Source organism: Bos indicus x Bos taurus, chromosome 1, assembly GCF_003369695.1.
Source record: "Bos indicus x Bos taurus breed Angus x Brahman F1 hybrid chromosome 1, Bos_hybrid_MaternalHap_v2.0, whole genome shotgun sequence".
NCBI classification, from domain to species: domain Eukaryota; kingdom Metazoa; phylum Chordata; class Mammalia; order Artiodactyla; family Bovidae; genus Bos; species Bos indicus x Bos taurus.
The window spans coordinates 22,938,415-22,959,733 of record NC_040076.1 but is presented as its reverse complement, the minus strand read 5'-3'; positions in this window follow the sequence as shown (position 1 = coordinate 22,959,733).

Below are 21,319 nucleotides of genomic sequence, written 5' to 3'. Positions count from 1 at the left end.
AGGAAACTAACACGCCAGTATGATAAGCAAATGAAAGAAAATGAAAGAATGATGAAATGGAGAGATCCTAGAAAAAAATGGGGTACTAAACTCAATAATAGGATTTATCTTGGCAACTTATTATATATTACTTGTCTATATGTTGAGCCACATTACTAACATCATTATCATGACCATCTAATCAATATTAATACACTAGTGTGTCTAATTTAGAGATGAATTTTTCTCCATTTCGGCCTTTCTATAATTCCATGCAGATAGGCCTTGAGCAACACTATATCTGATGACGCTAATAACAAGAATCTTCCTATTTAGCAGACAAGGAACATCTGAAAGTAAATTCTATGAGGCCAAACTAGGGATGATATCTAGAAAATTCAAACATTTTTCAAGAACACTACCTAGGAGTAAGTTTGTGATGCTCTTTGCCAACAAAATCAAAGTTAATTTGAAAGATTTTAGAAACAATATTAAAAATATTGTATCCATTTCTCCCCTTATTAAAAATAAATAATTACCCAAGTCTCCATTATATTTATGCTTACTGGATGAAGTCCAGACATGAACTATGCTACCACAAATAGAAAACCATTTAAATAGAAAAATCTCACTTATTGCTGACAGAATGACAGTACAAAACTGTCAAGGGTGTGAAGAATAAATGCTGTGTGGAATAAATATTTCCCTTTTCTTATCAAAATTGGTCCTGAGACCTAGCATGCTTCTCTTCAAAAGTTTAATCAAAGTAAAAATTATAAAAATGCCTTATTCTACATGTCTAGAGCTTAATGATTACATAACATTAGAAGAGAAGCAGGAGATGGGAATATCATGTGCAAGATGGACACGCAAGTTGAAAAGAAAAATATAAAACTGTAAAAGAATATGTAGAAATATATCCACAGCAATATGTGAGAGGGCAGGAAAATACTTATTGAACATCTACCTGGTGCTAAGTCTCTGACATAAATGATTTTATTCAATCTCTTTAATATACCAATGAAAACTCTACAAAACAGGCATTTCATTCAGTTTATAGATAAAGAAATCAGAATACAGAAAGGAAACTTGATCAGTGTCACACACAGTAAAAGTTAGAAGTATAGTAGGTATCATGACATTAATAAAAGTAGCAGCCTCACCCTTAAGTGGTCCTGAAACTTCACTAAAAAGTAAAACATGGACAAAAATCCTGTAAGTTAGGTACTGGTAATGTCCCATTTTAGAGAAGCAGCAACGGGAGGGAAGAGAGGCTACATTACTTTCAAGCTCACAGAGCTGGCAAGAGATGATTTCAAATCCAGGTGTGTAAGACATTTTATTACTCCAGTATCCTTACACATTATTTTCAGGATTAGCTGAGCTAATTCTTGCTAAGCTTGAGTGTTTGAAACTTCATAAGTGTGCAGAGTACACCATGAGAAACGCTGGGCTGGAAGAAGCACAAGCTGGAATCAAGAATGCCAGGAACAATATCAATAACCTCAGATATGCAGATGATACCACCCTTGTGGCAGAAAGTGAAAAGGAACTAAAAAGCCTCTTGATGAAAGTGAAAGAGTAGAGTGAAAAAGTTGGCTAAAAGCTCATCATTCAGAAAACTAAGATCATGGCATCTGGTCCCGTCACTTCATGGCAAATAGATGGGGAAACAGTGGAAACAGTGTCAGACTTTATTTTTCTGGGCTCCAAAATCATTGCAGATGGTGATTTCAGCCATGAAATTAAAAGACACTTACTCCTTGGAAGGAAAGTTATGACCAACCTAGATAGCATATTCAAAAGCAGAGACATTACTTTGCCAACAAAGGTCCGTCTAGTCAAGGCTATGGTTTTTCGAGTGGTCGTGTATGGATGTGAGAGTTGGACTGTGAAGAAAGCTGAGTGCCGAAGAATTGAAGCTTTTGAACTGTGGTGTTGGAGAAGACTCTTGAGAGTCCCTTGGACTGCAAGGAGATCCAACCAGTCCATGCTAAAAGATATCAGTCCTGGGTGTTATTTGGAAGGACTGATACTAAAGATGGAATTCCAATACTTTGGCCACCTCATGCAAACAGTTCACGCATTGGAAAAGACTCTGATGCTGGGAGGGATTGGGGGCAGGAGTAGAAGGGGATGACAGAGGATGAGATAGCTGGATGGTATCACCCACTCGATGGACATGAGTTTGAGTAAACTCCGGGAGTTGGTAATGCACAGGGAGGCCTGGCATGCTGAAGTTCGTGGGGTCGCAAAGAGCCAGACATGACTGAGTGACTAAACTGAACTGAAGTGTGCTATAATTTATCCTTATTATTTTTTAGTATGAGAATTACTGAATTAAACATATGAATCCCTTTTGATGGCAATTTTTTTGGAGCTCAAGTAATACATAGCACATCACACTAAACTGACAGTTTAGTTTGGAATATAAAAAAAGGAAATTCTTCACTCAGTAAAAAATAATTGGCTTGTCCATTCCTATACCTACAATACAGTTCATTAAGTATATATTTGCATAAAACAGCATAATTTTCTATAATTCTTCATATGCTTAAATAATATATTTAAAGACTTTGTTCAACAAATTAGAATAATCCATGAATTACACATGACAAAATTTTTGTTCAGTGACTTCTGCTTTTTCTTTCCTATAATATCGCCCATTTTAAGAATTAAAAATGTGTGTTAAATTCAATATTCTAAGACCAATCTCTCTACCATCTCTTACCAAGTCGTAAATAAAAGATGTTTGTCCTAAGTTACCTTGACATGTGAAATGATTGCATGAAAACTGTAGTTGCTAACTATGTCCACTGATCATATGTCTCCATATTTTTCTGCCTTAAACCTCCCAAAATACTCATGCAATCAGTGTCATCACAAAGGGGGATCAGCGATAAAGATCATAATGAATATATATACACTAAAATTTAAATTTCAACCATCTCCATAGTATCTCATGCCCCCTGAACTATTCATATTAAAATGAGCAACTAAGTGAACACTGGAGAAGAAAATGGCAACCCAGTCCAGTATTCTTGGCTGGGAACTCTCATGGACAGAGGAGTCTGGTGGGCTACAGTCCATGGGGTCACAAAAGAATCAGACATGACTTAGCAAATAAACAACAAAACAGGTGAACGTGGCCCTTTTAGGAAAGCAAAGTCCAAAAGGCAATTCACACTGTTACAAATTGTTATCCAATTTCTTGACCAAATGAGCATTACATATGTGAAATAAGCACTCACTTTCATCAATGCATGTTCATTATACTCTGATAGCAGAATTTGTAACTATTCTACACACACCTTCTCAGCACTCACTATTCTCATGCACACGGCTCAAACAATATCAGGGAGACAGCCTGTGCTTAAGGTTTTTCAGAAATTCTACAGCATTAATGTCTCCCTTGAACTTGGGCAAACTCTGGGAGATAGTGAGGGACAGGAAGGCCTGGCATACTGCAGACCATGGGGTCACAAAGAGTCAGACATGACTTAGCAACTGAACAACAATGTTCCTCAACAGTATTTCAAGATCAGCTCTTAATGATGATTTATTGAAAAAACTGCCCCATTCCCTTGCCCTGTACTGGCTCCCATTGTTCCCCAACAGAATTGAGTCCTATTATTCATCTTATTTCCAACTTCCTATATCGTTCAGAAATGACTAGAAATTGACTAGATATTCTACTAAAATGTGTATACAAATCTCTCTTGATCAAAAATGTTTGTAGATAACTATTTCTGAATAAGTATGTTCACTTGTACAATGCTCCTAATTTTTTCCTGAGGAATAAAGTTATGTGTGTATGTGTGTGTGTGTGTATATATGTATATGTGTGTGTGTGTGTATATATATATATATATATCTCCTCTTATTCTATCACCATCCTTCCTTGCTCAGCTGTCTATCTGAAATTATTGCAAAGGAAGAGAAATAAGGCTTTGGTTTATACTCTCAAGAGGACCTCTTCTCTCAGAAAGGTTAAAATGAAGAGACGCCCCACACATACCCTGCTTGGGCTGCTCTATGGGTTCTGAGAGAAGAGGACATCTTGAGATTAAAAAAAAAAAAATCATTTAAGCTATCCTTTTAGTGCCAGGACCTAAAGGGAATTGATCAGATGGTCAAGAGCCATCGAATTTATTATCCAGATACATTCAAGAACATCTGAGCAATGAGTGGGCTGGAATTCTGCAATCAGATATAAAGTTGTGTACCACATCTTTAGTTCCCAAATTCAGCTATGACTGTTATGTGTGTAAAATGGAAAAACAGTTTCAAAGTATATGAGATTTCAAGAAATTTCCTATAAAGTATTTACTGTTCCTGCTCACTTTCTTCTCATATTCCTTAACTGTCTCCTGAGTGTGCCTATACACACAAACACAACTCCTCCTCGGGGCGAAAAAACAACCCGTTTTGAAACTCAAATGGGCTCTTTAAGGGCCAATGTAGAGCAGATTTTTATCACTGAAGGGTGAAAAGAAAAAAACTGAATCAAGATTATAGGTTTTTTCACTCCCACAAGTTATAATGAGCTTACTTTGAACCAGATCATATCAGACACCAAAGCTCTCATGACATATATTGCATGGGAAACTTTTTATGAATGTGGCCACATATTAAAACATACAGCCATTCAGTTCCTAACCCTCCTCTTCTCATACATCCTACACTAGATATACAATATCTCCCAGTGTGCTCAAAGTATCTCAAAGACTGTTCAATATCAAGTCTGGCAGTTTACTCTGAAAGAAAGTTGTAGCTATAGATTCAAAGTGAGAACTTTGCTGTTTTAAGATGCATTTATGTAGACAGTCTTCTATCTTGCTTATAAGACATAAACTCTTCCCCAGAATATTCTTAGTATAATACTGAGTTGGCCTTTCAATGCACTCTACTAAGGAGGACACAAAGTCAGCTGTTAGGAGTTTTCATAATTGCTTAAAGGTGAGACTATGAGCACAATTCTGCATGATTAAAGCATCCTTTACATAAAAAGTGAAACCAGTCTTAATAAATAAGAAGTAACAAGATATATTTTAAGATATTTTTACATAAGTAGTATTCATGTATCACTATTGCAATAGTCTCAACTAAAAGCAGCTATACATTTTTTTTTCAAGAACTGAATTTTTAGTTGAATAGCTGAAGCTTAAATTCACGGTTTACAATACTATTATGTTATAATAATTAGAATAGTTCTATTTTATTCTATATACAATATAGAAATTGTAGAAATTTGGGGAAATCAATTCCACTATATCATGGTTTCTTTACCTGAAAAAATGGAACAAGCATTACTGTCCTATCTAAACTCTAGATGTTATTAGAAATGGAATACATATGAAAGAACCTGGCTTACAGTGGCAGACATCAAAAAGAATATGTTAATTCCAGGCTGATGTTAAGTTAAAACAAGAGCAAAGTAAAATATTATACTTTAATTACTAAAACTTGAGATGTATATGTCTCAATGTGAAAAACCAGTAATTTCTCATTTAAGTATAAAATGACACTGGCCCTTTTAGAAAATTTAGTAAATATGGGAAGATATTTAAATTTCATCCCCAAACTTCAATTCTAATATTTATTTGCTAAATTTATAATTTGTATAATTCACTACTATCTAAATGCACAGTAGCCCACATGACTAGTTGTATGCATACCAACTCTACTAAAAAGTATCCAGCAAGGCCCATGGAGGAAGTATTGAATCCAAAAACAGAAATAGCTACCCCACCAACCAAAAGCAAAATGTTTAGAACACTCTTGTGGCCATGGCAATTATGATTATGCTCCTAGTAAGAATGGAGTAGGAACTGGCAACCCACTCCAGTAGCCTTGCCTGGGAAATCCCAATGGACAGAGGAGCCTGGAGGGCTACAGCCCATAAAGTCGCAGAGAGTCAAACATGACTGAGCCTGTATCTAGTTATAAAGTAACTTCTACACCAAATAAACTTGTAATACATTTTAGGAGATTTGCTGCTCACACACATACGCACACAAATTATACATATATATATTTTTTAAGTGAAGCAAATGTGAAAAAAATTAAGTGAGTTCTGTGGGAAATTTTACTAACTTTGTTCCCACAATTTCTTCATCACTCGCTTTCACCAAAGCTCCTCCTTGAAAACAAACTTGCTTTCCTCTCAATGTGAACTCATCACTTTCCCATGCATTTGCGGAATGAGAAACATATTACCTGTTCAGTCAGACACTTACAAGTTGTGATCTTAAAGAAATCCAAAATGTGAATAATTTGCAAACAAAGGATGAAGAAGAGATGAATGAATCACCATGGCTATTAAGCTAAATTACCATCAGACTTCAGAGCGCCTCTAGATAGCCTGAAGTTTCTAGCCTTTTAAGAAACTTAGGGAGGACACGGAGCAAAAGAACCTCCAGTTATTCAGAGGGCTACCCTCTGGTAGATCAGGGAAAAAGAAATCCCACTTTCCACTTAGACGGCAAGGTTGCCCTGTCCCGTTGTGTACCCAGACGCCCTAAATCCACACCTTCCAAATCCTTTGACTTGGCTTGGCGAACAGATCTTGAGCCAAAAACGAGGAGGGTTAGAAGGACAAAATGGGCTGCCAGCAAAACAAATGCCTGTTGAGAAGGCTTACATATAACGTGTGCATTTGGAGACATTTTTAAAGCCCACTCACTTCAGTTGAATTCCTCTAAACCACCCCATCCTTGCCGGGAGGGTCACAACCCCCCACCCCATCACACCCCTCTGCATTGCCCATCCTCAGCCTGTGCGGCCAACGCTAAGACCAGTCTGTTCGTGACTTTGTGAAATACTGCAAAGCCCCCAGCGCTTGAGAAGCGGCTAAGCCTCGACAATTCGAAACCTCTATTTCAGACCTTTCAGTAGATCTGCCTGCTTAACTCACCTGGAGTCAGGTCTAGACGGCATCCTCCGCCCAGCGGGACTGGGAAACAACCCGGGGGAGCTCAGCAGCGTCTGCCTGAGTGAGGAAGGCAGTGGAGCTGAGCGTCTACCCCCGGACCTGCTGCTCAGGCTGCTCCCGGTTTTCTTCCACTCCCCACACTGGAGCAGCCGTCCCTCCTCTCCTCTCTGCTCTCCTCCCCCGTCTGCCGCTACTGCACTCCGTCTTCCTGGCGGTGGCGCAGAGCAGAGTCCCGCCGCCTCCCTCCTCCAGACACGCGAGCTGTCCGTGGTGCTAAACAGGAGGTTCCCCGCTCCTCCCTGGCAGACGGTGTGCGGTTAAGTCCCTCCTGCCTGACCCTGGGGTCCTAGGAGCCACAGAGATGTCTTCTGTGGCCACCAGAGAAATGGGCTCGAGGAGGAGACCAGCTGTACCCTCTGGCATCTAACCTTCACTTGTCGGTTTAAATGATCAATAGCCTCAGAATTCTTCCTAAACATATCCAGTAATTCACATGTGCCAAAAAGCAAATGAGTGGTTTGAGGACATATGTGCATTAATATTATTCTCTGTTCAGAGATGGTAAGCATGCCTAGATTTTGGGACTAAAAAGTTCAAAGAGTGGTTATTTTCACACAGGTGGGCTGTGATCGGGGGTTTCTAACCCAAACCAGCAATCCTACAGAGGCAACTAACAATTATTAAATATTGGGTTCTTTATTTAATAACCTCATTTCCATACAAGTTAATCTTTGCCACAATTCTGTGAAGCACTATACACAACTCTGTTTTGTATTTTAAGAATTAAGAGATTGAGTAATTTATCTGCTTAAGGAAGGTCACAGAGACACAGAGAATTCCCTGGTGGTCCAATGGTTAGGGCCCAGGCCCCAGTTTAATCCACAAGTTGTGAGGCATGGCCAAAAAAGAAAGAATAAAGTCACAGAGATTCTCAGTTTCTGAGTCTAAAATAAAAACTGAAATTTTATTTCCCACAATCCACACCCTGTGTACAAGGTCTTGCAGCATCTTAGATGACATTGTGTGATTGAACCAATAAAGATAATAGAACTATTAATATCAACAAATACACACCAGGCATCTGATGATTTCCAGAATCATGGTGAGATTTGGGAGTAGTCAAGTACTCCAAGCAACAACAGTTTAGATGCGTGCAAATCATGATGATTACTTATAAAAGGACACAGTCGGAATTAGGAAAGGGAAATGCTATTCAATATCACTAGAATCAATTTTCAGTCACCTGTGAGTTGAACTTCACATTCGGAAGAAAAAGGTCAGATTATTTGCTCTTCCAAGAAGCCTAAAATGGGTATCACCTTTTTACAATAAAAAGCCTAGTAAAACAGTCCATGGAGTCAGACCCAACTAAGCAATTGAGCACACACACACAAACCAATAACACACTTGTTTCCGATTAAAAGTATGCAATTATTCACTAATATTAAATTTTTAAAAAGCAGAAATCATTCAACTAATCTTATATGAAAAATTCACTATCTATTCAAGCTTCCAGACTATTAAATAGCATTGAAAACTAAATTTACTTTGATCTTCAGGTGGTGCAGTGACAAAGAATCCACCTGCCAATCAGGAGATGCAAGAGATTCAGGTTCAAACCCTGGGTCAGGAAGACAATCTGGAGAAAGAAATGGCAATTTGCTCCAGTATTATTGCCTGGAAAATTACATGGACAGAGAAGCCTGGTGGGCTAGAGTCCATGGGGTCACAAAGAGTTGGATACGTCTGAGCATACACACATACACACACATCAAATATATAATAATATATATTATCGGTGGAAAAAATATTAAGTAAATTAAGGAGAATCAGATTTTCTGTAACTAAATCCAACCTAATTATTCATTCTGTGTTCCACTGTAGAAATTATTCAGGGTGGTCTTTATTTCTCTTTATTTTCAAGACAATTCAGAAATAAAGGGAGATGTAATTGGTTCACAGGAGGTGAAAAATTTTAAAGCACGTACATCAATGCCAATCAGTAATCAACTAATTAAGAATAAATTATGCTTATAATCACAAAAGACTGATCAAGGTATGACTATCTGTATTCTATTTTATTCATATTAATATTACTTCTAATTAAAACAGAGATCAAATTGCCAACATCCACTGGATTATCGAAAAAGCAAGAGAGTTCCAGAAAAATATCTATTTGTGCTTTATTAACTATGCCAAAGCCTTTGATTGTGTGGATCATAATAAACTGTGGAAAATTCTGGAAGAGATGGGAATACCAGACCACCTGACCTGCCTCTTGAGAAACCTGTATGCAGGTAAGGAAGCAATAGTTAGAACTGGACATGGAACAACAGACTGGTTCCAAATAGGAAAATGAGTATTTCAAGGCTGTATATCACCACCCTGCTTATTTAACTTATACGCAGAGTACATCATGAGAAACACTGGGCTGGAGAAAGCACAAGCTGGAACCAAGATTGCCAGCAGAAATATTGATAACTTCAGATATGCAGATGACATCACCCTTATGGCAGAAAGTGAAGAAGAACTAAAAAGCCTCTTGATGAAAGTGAAAGAGTAGAGTGAAAAAGTTGGCTTAAAGCTCAGCGTTCAGAAAACTAAGACCATGGCATACAGTCCCATCACTTCATGGCAAATACATGGGGAAACAGTGGAAACAGTGGCTGACTTTATTTTGAGGGGCTCCAAAATCACTGCAGATTGTGACTACAGCCATGAAATTAAAAGATGCTTACTCCTTAGAAGGAAAGTTATGACCAACCTAGACAGTATATTAAAAAGCAGAGACATTACTTTGCCAACAAAGGTTCGTCTAGTCAAAGCTATGGTTTTTCCTGTAGTCATGTATGGATGTGAGAGTTGGACTATAAAGAAAGCTGTGTGCCAAAGAATTGATGCTTTTGAACTGTGGTATTGGAAAGGACTCTTGAGAGTCCCTCAGACTGAAAGGAGATCCAACTAGTCTATCCGAAAGGAAGTCAGTCCTGAATATTCATTGGAAGGACTAATGTAGAAGCTGATACTCCAATACTTTGGCCACCTGATGCAAAGAGCTGACTCATTGGAAAATACCCTGATGCTATGAAAAATTGAAGGCAGGAGGAGAAGGGGATGCCAGAGGATGAGATGGTTGGATGGCATCACCAACTCAATGGAGATGAGTTTGAGTAAACTCCGGGAGTTGGTGATGGACAGGGAGGTCTGGTGTGCTGCAGTCCATGGGGTCACAAACAGTCGGACACAACTGAGTGACTGAACTAAACTAAACTGAATTAAAACAAAAAGATAATATGTACACTTACATTTTTCTCCTATTTATTTTGGCATAATAATGTCATAACTATCCTTCAATACTCAGTGCACATGTACCCATAAATCTTTCTGATTTGTTTATCCAATATAAATATTTCCCTCCTTTGAATGTTAACAACACTCTATTTCTTCTTTGCAATGCTTATTCTCAACTTTTTATAGTTTATTTCACATATAAACTATTAACCAGCATTGTATAAATAATAGAACTTTTAATAAAATGGTTTAATAGACATAAGATTTAGGTTAAATATTCATATACACACAAAAGCCTAGTTATTCTTCCTCAAAATCTAATGTTCATATATTTAATGTTCAAGTAGACAAAAACTTCTGAAGGAGAGGGATTCTGTCCACAAATTTTGTTTTCCACATAGTATCAATCTAAAATCCTAGACCAGAGCTGAAAGCAAAGCATTTAAACTTAATCATTCTTTAATTTATTAAAAAATACATATGTATGCTAATGTTGCCTAAACCCTGTGTAAGGTGTGGGGAGTTCAAACTTGATATGGTCTTTGATCTCATGGAATTTACAGTATAGTAACGAAAAGTAATGAACAAATAATAATAAATTTAAACATTCTTGCTGAATAAATGAAAAGTTTATCTGAACTTGTTGGCCAAGGCCATACATGAAAGTAAGAGAGCTGCCTGCCTCACAACACTAAAATCAACTCCCAAGAGGGACTCTCTGTTGAAAGAGTACATCTCTTTATGGAAATAATGAGAAAAATTAGTAAGTGTGCATATGATAGCACACACGCATCTTTGTGTTTCCTGACCTTTTAGCTTGCTCAAAGGAAAAGACCACAAACCTTTCAACACTGCGGGTGGTATTAATCTTAGCATAGAGTACAATTTTTTTTCACATACCTTTTTCACATGCTTCATTTTGTTTTTCTCTAAAATGGTTTAACTTCAAGCTGAATCTAATGGATTTTCTAGTGAAAATATTTTGACACTGAACAAATGTCTATGAGCCATATTCCCACGTTTTAGCTCATTTCTCTGATGCCTCTCTGCTTACGATGATAAAATTCCTTTTCTGCTTTTATTGGTAACCATCACGTAGTAACACATTCATGTACTTTGGACTGGATAAGAGCTTGTGAGCCTTTACTTCTAAATCAGAAAAGGGATATCAGAGGGAACTAGGGGAAAGATGTTTGGAAGAATATCCAAGGGATTATCACATCATCTAAGGCCAGAATATTTTGTTGGTGGTAGTGTTTTGTTTTGTTTTATTGGGGTACATAATAGTTTCAGGTATACAATAATTCAATATTTATACTTATTGAATATATATATATATGTAAATGATCACAAAAATCTAGTTCACTTCCACCACCATACACATTTTTTCTTGCAGTGAAGAACTTTTAACATTTACTCTTAGCAACTTTTCAACTATACAATACAGTATTACAAACTATGGGGCTTCCCTGGTGGCTCAGTGGTAAAGGACACACCTGCCAATGCAGGAGACACAGGTTCGATCCCTGGGTTGGGAAGATCCCCTGGAGAAGGAAATGGCAACCCACCCCAGTAATCTTGCCCGGGAAATCCCATGCTCAGAGCAGCCTGGCAGTCTACAGTCCATGGAAATGAACACAAGTGAATAAACAACAATAATTATAAACCATAGTCACCATGCTGTGCATTATATCTTTATGGCTTAGTTATCTTATAACTGAAAGTTTGTAAATTTTGCCTCCCTTACCCATTTTGCTTTTTGATCTTACTGAAATTTTAAAGAAGGGATTGGCAGCCAGGACCTAGTATGGCTGAGGAATCTCAAACCTGTTATTTAATCTCACACTTCATTATTTATGACCAAAATTGTCTCCTAAAATGGCTTTAATTTTGAAAATATCTTTTCATTTGTGTATAGGTGTTCATAAAGTGGAGTTAAGGAAGGGAGTGTAAACTAGTGAGTAGTTGGGAGAAAAAATGTTTCACAAAAATAAAAAATGTTCTGAAAGATGTAAAGGCTATCTGTTCTGAATGAATTTTTAAAAGCTCATAATTCATAAGTCTATACATTGTCTATAGGCTTAAAGGACAACATAAAAATAAGGATAGCAAAAATAAGGATAAGCAAATCAAGGGTCTCTACTAGATATGATTCTTAGTTTTCCATATCTCTTTATTTTCAATAAAAGTGACATGCATTTGCATCTCAGAAAATAACATGCATTTTTGATAGAAGAAAGAGGAATATACTTCAGTACTATGAAAGTGAGCTATTAGAACATACCATAGTTAAACATCTGCTTCACTTATAGGGTAAAATTTTCATCACTGGAGTCATGCCTTTGAATATACTAAAATCAAATTTATTTGGCAGAAGAATAGATACATCTTTAGGCTATTAAATAATTTGCTAAAACTTAGCATGCATTTATATACTTATCCATTTATTTTATATGACAAATATGTTTGAGGTCTGCTATCACAAGTTAATGTGGAATCATCTGTTAAAAAAGTTACTTGAAGAAATAAGAGGTAAGCTTTTGTGGGGAGGATGAATAGGGGAGAGCAAAGCAGGAGGGAACTTCTCAGAGAAGAGGCCAGGAGTATTACCATTTGAGAAGGGGTAAACAAGTCTGGATGGCACCCCACTCCAGTACTCTTGCCTGGAAAATCCCATGGATGGAGGAGCCTGGAAGGCTGCAGTCCATGGGGTCACGAAGAGTCGAACACGACTAAGCGACTTCACTTTCATTTTTCACTTTCGTGCATTGGAGAAGGAAATGGCAACCCACTCCAGTGTTCTTGCCTGGAGAGTCCCAGGGACGGGGGAGCCTGGTGGGCTGCCATCTATGGGGTCACACAGAGTCGGACATGACTGAAGCGACTTAGCAGCAGCAGCAGCAAACAAGTCTGGTGAGGGCTGAATTTTAGAAACTTGAGCTAATTTAATGACTCTGATTCTCCCTTTCCTCATCTGTGAAATGAGGAAGACAATGACGATTCCGTTATAGCTCATTGTGAGGATTAATTCATCTCTACAAAAAACCCACACAGAATAGTTTGATACATAGTATACATCAAGTATTTGCTATTATATGAAAAAACTGAGAACTTCCAGAAATAGTAAAACACAAAACTTAAAGGCAAGATTCAGTTTGACAATGGCTGAGGGCTGCCTGGAAAAGACAGTCAAATTAATATTACAGGCAGATATTGTTTTAGGATCATTCCCCCCTACACTGACCTTTTCCAGCAGTTTGCTTTGGTGTTTTATTGTGGTTTTCAATCTCTGTCTAGAATTATGGTTATTTATGTAAAATCTTCTATATTCCTATAAAAATAAGCTTGTAATGGGGTTCTTAAGGAGCTGTGTCAAAGCCCTCTTTCTATTACCTACAGCAAGTAACCCAGAGGTAGTAATCTAATGTTTACTGAATGAATAAAGAGATTATTTGAATTTTTTCTTTGTTGATTTTTTAGTCTGAATTATACCATTAACTGGGCTTCACTGATGGCTCAGAAAGAAAAGAATCTGCCTGAAATGTGGGAGACCTGGCTTCAGTCCCTGGGTCGAGAAGATACCCTGGAAAAGGGAAGGCAACTCACTCCAGTATTCTTGCCTGGAGAATTCCCTGGACAGTGTAGCCTGGCGGGCTACAGTCCATGGGGTCACAAAGAGTCAGACATTACTGAGCAGCTAACATTTTCACATACCGTTAAGGTGAGAGATAAATGCTAAATGGTGAAGATATATGGATTGGTATTTATATCCATGGTGGTTTAGTTGCTAAGTCGTGTCTGACTCATGTGACGCCATGGACCGTAGCCCACCAGGCTACTCTGTCCATGGGGATTCTCCAGGCAAGAATACTGGAGTGGGTTGCCATTTCATTCTCCAGGGGATCTTCCTGACCCAGGGATTGAACTCAGGTCTCTTGCACTGCAGGCAGATTCTTTACCAACTAAGCTACCAAGGAATTCCCTATTTGTATCCATAATTCTGTTTTATGTGAGAAATTGACATGATTGTGACCTTCTATATATGGAGATTTGTTACTGCACAAAGTGTGGTCTGTCTGTGGACCAACAATTTCAGCAACCCCTGGAGCTTCTTAGAAACAATACCTACTGAACTAAGATTTGCATTTTTGACGAGACCCAAATGATTCATATACACATTTAAACTTCAGAAGCACCGTTTTACAATTCCCTTCATTTTCAAATAGCATTGTCAAGGAAATAATATACCATAATTATGAAAATAATAATGATAATATTAACAGCATAAGTAACGTTTAGTAATCTTATAAATCTTAACAATCTTCTTCCAGACACTAAATGCAGTTTTTTATGTAATACTTGCTATAATTCTAAGAAGCTGCCATTAATAACACTCACTAGACTGAGATTCACAAATTTTAAGTAACTTCCCCAAGGTCACAGAGCTAGCAAATCATGCAAGGTTTTGAAAACTCAAGCTATGTCACTCCAAAACCAAAGCTCTGTTTACCTCATAGTTAATACATTTGCTTCCTCCTTCCATTTCCTGACTGTGGTTTCCCTTCTATTCATTAATTTTATTTATACATGACTGACTTTTTAAGCCTTTCCAATAATTTTTCAAACACCGTTTATAATAGATTAATAAGGGAAATACCAAATACCATCCCTGAGAAATTGTAATGAAGTAGCTCTAAAAATATTCAGGTACTAAAAGGAATCAGTGTAGGATTTTTTTTTTTCAGTACTTTTTCTCATAGTGTCAAGTTTAAAAGCAAGATAGTTTTTCCAAGTAGAATTTCCAACTTACATTTCTTAAATGGAGTAAGATGATTAAAGTGACCAAAAAAAAAAAAAATCCATAAACAACCAAAAAGCTAAGAATGAGAATTGCTATATAAGAAAAAAATGAGCATGAATATGCCATATGAATGACATCTATAAGAATCATGGGAATCCTATTTGGTGTTTAGAGTTTAGTTCTATCCTGCAGTGTGATCACAAAGAAGTGTCTGTACGATTTACGGTGCACTACAGGACGATAAGTCACTTCATTAGGCTTGCAGAAATGTAAAGATTTACAGTCTAGGAAAATCTACCAGATATTCTCACTTGTTTCTTAGAGACTGTACCTCCCCCAATATTCCTCATTTCCTACAGGCAGGTGCACACAAAAAGCACTGACTTTAAACCCAGCAATGAGTGGGTCTTCTGTGTAGTCAGACATTTGAAAGGGCAGAAGGACTTCTAAAGAGTTAGAGTTGTGACCCTGGTCTCTTTGTTGGAGAGAAGTATACCCCAGCCACTCTGTATTTTTCCCAAAGCCCCCTTGCTTTTCTTTTATTGCTGGCTCAGACCATTTGATCTCCTCACCCATTCTATCAGTTAATTTCTGAGGAAACTGCATAAAACCCCTAAAAGAGACTGAGAAAAACACAGAATATTAAAGCGGCATAAGTCCATGTAGCTCGTTAATATTTTAGTGTAAAATTCAATATGCAAATAAAGATACTGTCATTTACCACCCAGAAGAGACCTTTTGGAATCTTAAAAGTCAAAGGCATTAAAAGACCTAACAGCTGGGACTTGTAAAAACTTTCTTATTAGAGATGAAGGAGATGAGGTCAGGGCACACTAAGAAATCGCCTGAGGTCACATAGCTAGCTAGAGTGCAGAGGATTTTTTTGTTTTCTTTCTACAACGTGTATTATTTTTTAAAAATCGTCTCAATAATCTCAATATATTTCTAGTCCATAGTGGGGCTACAATCTCTAATTCAGAAGCCTAATTTTCTCTATGAATCCCTTTATACCTCCAGCTTATGAATACCTTTAGGAGTAGTACACGAAATAATGAGCAGCACCTGGATGAACTTTATGAGTTACACTTGGAAAAATTAAAGCAGTGATTCAGGAACCTCAGAAACTAACAAACACCATATAAGGTCAAATTATATTTAAACTTCCATGTGACATAAACAACCTAGTCTCATTTGTATAGCAGTACTTTTTACTTTTGAAAAAAGAATGTCTGAATACATAAAATGTAAATACATAAAGAGGAATGAAAAGTAGAGATAACCAGGTGGAAAAACAGCACAGCATCATCCTCAGATGATGATAAAAGGATTCTTACCCTGATTAAATAGGAGAGCTTGATCATGGGCAGTGTCCTTACCAAGCTACACTGATAATGGTATATTTTAAAAAGGCTTTTAGAGGAGATGGAAATGTTGTATTATGTATTCAGTAAAGTGCTATGGTTGTGTTTCTTAACTATCAGCTATTTTCAAAATTCCCATAATCTTTCTCTAGATGACAAAGTTACATAAATATGGAGGAAGAGGATCAGCCTTACAAAGGTGATAATAGAATTCTGTTTTCAAGTGTGAGATATTTCTAAGCTCACATTTGCTAATCATGTTGATGTGTTTTTAACTTCTTTTTCACTACCCCTGTCAAAGGGGCTAAAGCAATCCTTCATAAGAAGATGGCAGTTTTTTCTTGCAGGCAAAGATTTTTTCACATAATACTCTAACATTTCCAGTTTCTTTTTGCATGAAAAATATATTTATCATATGTAGGAGCTTCCCTGGTGGCTCAGACAGTAAAGAATCTGCCTGCAATGCAGGAGACTGGAGTTTGATCCCTGGATTGGGAAGCCTCCCTGGAGAAGGGAATGGCAACCCACTCCAGTATTCTTGCCTGGAGAATTCCATGGACAGAGAAGTCTGGTGAGCTACAGCCCATGGGGTCACAAAGAGTCAGGCATAACTGAGTGACCAACACTTTCACTTTCTCATACAATTACTGGCACTCTGGTTGCATATATAATTCAGTTCAGTTCAGCGGCTCAGTCATGTCTGACTCTTTGCAACCCTATTGACTGCAGCACGCCAGGCTTCCCTGTCCATCACCAACTCCCGGAGCTTGCTCAAACTCATTTCCGTTGAGTCAGTGATGCCATCCAACAATTTCATCCTCTGTCATCCTCTTCTCCTCCTGCCTTCAATCTTGCCCAGCAACAGGGTCTTTTCTAATGAGTCAGTTTTTTTACATCAGGTGGCCAAAGGATTGGAGCTTCAACATCAGTCCTTCCAATGAATATTCAGGACTTATTTCCTTTATGATTGACTGGTTTGATTTCCTTGCAGTCCAAGGGACTCTCCAATACCACAGTTCAAAAGCATAAATTCTTCAATGCTCAGCTTTCTTTATGGTCCAGCTCTCGCTCTATGGTACAACTCATACATGACTACTGGAAACACCATAGCTTTGACTATATGAGTGTTTGTCAGCAAAGTAATGTCTCTGTTTTTTAATATGCTGTCTAGGTTCATCATAGCTTTTATTCCAAGGAGCAAGCATCTTTTAATTTTAAGCTGAAGTCACCATCTACAGTGATTTTGGAGTCCAAGAAAATAAAGTCTGTCACTGTTTCCATTGTTTCCATATGTATTTGCCATGAAGTGATGGGACTGGATGCCATGATCTTAGTATTTTGAATGTTGAGTTTTAAGCCAGCTTAAAATTCAGCATACATAATTAAATGGACTTTATTTCAAATGACATCTATTTGTAAATAGTGTAAACTTTTGAACTTCCAATTAATATTATTTTCAGCATCCAAATTTTTTTCTGTATATTCAGCATTTGGAATACATAGCCTTCATAAAAATTCAGTAGCTAAATTTATAATTTTTGAATTGGGTTTTACATGAAGTTATGGAAAGTAAGCACAGTTAAAAATGGAAGCAAATATCTACAACTGTATGATCAAGAAAGTAAATAAAACATCTAAAATAACTGAAACTATTTAAATAAATAATGTATTACCTGGTAAGGAAAACATCCCTTTGGCTTTCTAGATGATTTAGACAGGTTCACAAGTTTATAGTTTCCGAGCTTCAGTCTGCTCATCTCTTTAATCCAACAGTTGGACTGGGTACTACTTTATGTTCTATTCAACTCTGTAAAACTATCTAACAAAATTGCAATTGCACTGTTCTTCTCCACCTTGCTCCATACAAGTGGCCCTGTTTCTGCAGTTCCTGTGCCCTTCCCATGAGCATAGACTCTAACTTTTCCAGACAGTCCTGCTGTCATGGAGTCATCTTATGAATGGTCCTCCCCTGTACCTAGTTTCTCAACCCCAAACACAAAGAATACTCACTTTTCATCCTTTCTTTACCACCTTCCTACCTGTATACAATTTGTAGTCCTACCATGTCAAACCTGTAACTAGGGAATGAAACCTGTAACCTGTCTCTCATGAATGGACTCAGCTTTAACTCTACATTAACCACTAGTCCAAACCACTGTCAACCCCTTGGTTCAACTTGACAGTGGGTCCCTAACACATCTGCTTATTTCCACTCCCCTCCCTCATCTACTATCTATATGACAAAGAGAGAAATCATTTTTTTTTAAAGTAACTACATCATATCACTGCCCTGGTTAAATCTTTCAGAAGCTTCCTAATGCTTGTGGGAAAAAAAATCACACTCCACAACAGAGCCCCTAATCCTGGCTACAACCTCATGGCATGCATCCTTCCCTTGTTTATTATGCTCCAGCCATACTGAGCTTCAGTTACCAATACACAGGTATTCTCCTGTCTCAGAGCTGTGGCAGGTGATTTTCCCATTTCCTAGAATTCCCTTGTCATCTTTCTGTCTTTCAGTCTGCAACTTATATGTCATTTTCTCTAAATGGCCTTTCTGGATCCTACTTTATCTTGCTGCATTTGCACTCTCCTTTTTCATCTCTATTACATGTCCCTTCATAGTAGTATTTTGATATGTAAATGTCTTATGTATTTATGTGAATGCTGATCTCATTTAAGAGAGTCTTTTAAATATTTCCATATGTCAGGGCTCTACTCCTTTGTCATCAACACTTAATCAACAGCACTTGGCAGAGGATCTGTAGACAAATGTTTATTGACTAGGTAATGAGCTTCACAAAGATAAAATCAAGTAAACCATGGGGAACTGTAGACCTATTCTTTTGTACTCATATGCTGAAGCTAAAAATAAGATTCAGGCTATGTGAGAAAAATATACCCAACTGTATTAGTATCAAAAATATTTTTTTCAGTATTATTTCAGCTTTGGTTTATACAGGAAACTGAAATGAAGACTAAGGTCTGGAAGATTATTAAGAAGTCCTTAAGATTAAAACCTATAACCTAAATGTCCATCAACAGAGGAACAGATAAAGAAGATGTGGTACATATACACAATGGAATATTACTCAGTCATAAAAAGAAACAAAATTTGGGACATTTGCAGAGACATGGATGGACTGAGAGAGTATCAAAGAGAATGAAGTGAGTCAGAAAGAGAAAAACAAATATCATATATTAATGCATATATATGGAATCTAGAAAAATAGCATAGATAATCTTATGTGCAAAGCAGAAACAGGAATATGGATATAGAGAACAAATAGATGGATACCAAGGAGAAAGCGGGGTGGGAGGAATTGGGATGGACACACACACACTCTGGATAAAATTGACACTCTGGATAAAATCAATAGCTAATGAGAACATACTGTCGAGCACAGGAACTCTGCTTAATGCACTGCGGTGACCTGAACGGGACAAGGGTACAAAAGGGAGGCAATACGTGTATATGTAAGGTTGACTCATTTTGCTGTACAGTAGAAACTAACAACATTGTAAAGCTACTATACTCCAATAAAAAATAATTTTAAAAAATTGTAAAGATAAAAACCTGTAGAAGGGAAAAGCAGCAAGCAGTACTGGAGAGACAGAGAAATGAAGAGTGATGCAATCTCAACTCAGCCCTCATTCAAACTTGCAGGGAGTTCTAGCGCTAACACGAATCTTCAAAGGTGCCTGACTTGGATTTAGAAGCATGGGCCTTTATACCCCGTACATAAATCAGTTGTAGGTGAAGGCTGTCCTAAGAAGGGACAGGATCATGGGTGAGTAGTGACTATTAGCAGCCAAGGAAATTCTAAAAGGTTCTTTATCTACAACACGCCAGGCAAGGGGGAAAATGAATCCTTCATTTATAAAGGGCATAAATGCAAAATATCAGAATCTGGTATAATCATACTATATTTCACATATTTGAGCCATAAATAAACAGAATAGGTGCTTCCTTTTGCCTACCAGCTGTATTACCTCAAAAATACAGCATCTGAAGGAAACACAGTGGTGAATAAAATTCTGGGTGATGGCAGGAAGACTTTATTTCCAGAATGGACATTAAATATTCAGATAATAAGCGTAATGCATAGCTAAATCTCTGGACTATTTGCCCACCTAAAATTTCCACAAACTCAGACAAGTTGTGTAAAGTCCCTTGAAGTTCTAGTTTTCTAAAAGTACAGTTACGGACATATTTTTATTTGCCATAAACTTAGTCAAACTGTTACTGCTCCTTCAAAATATTTTATTGTTTGTAGCTACCCATCAACTGGAGAAGGCAATGGCACCCCACTCCAGTACTCTTGCCTGGAAAATCCCATGGATGGAGGAGCCTGGTAGGCTGCCGTCTATGGGGTCGCACAGAGTCGGACACGACAGAAACGACTTAGCAGCAGCAACCCATCAACTACTAAAGGGAGAAAATACAACTCTTAATAATGGTGGTATTTCTTATAGAGCATCTTTCCCTGAGTCATACCAAAAAGAACCAAAATAGTTACCAAATGAAGAAAAAAGAAAACCTTATTTAAACTTCCCAAATTGTGAGAAAACACAATCGACTTGGACAAACCTAAGAGGCAAAGCTGAATGCTGGAAATATTGCTAGTGTCCTCATTCTCTCTAGACACTTTTAAAAGATTCTTTATTTAATCTTGACATTTAATAAATTTACTAAAATTTTTCATAGAAGCTGTTTCCTGGGTTTTGTTTCAAATTCCTCAATGCCAGAAGGCAAACGAAAAGATGTCTACACAGTTTTACTGTGAGAACAAAAAATTCTATGCTCAGGATGGTTGCCATTTATATATTTTCAGATGATGGGAAAACATTCCTTAATAAAAATAAAAATTTTTTCACACGACCTTCTCCTCTAAAAGCTTAAAGATAAGAACTAGACCAAAATAAGTAATTCACAAACAAAGGTGTTAAGGT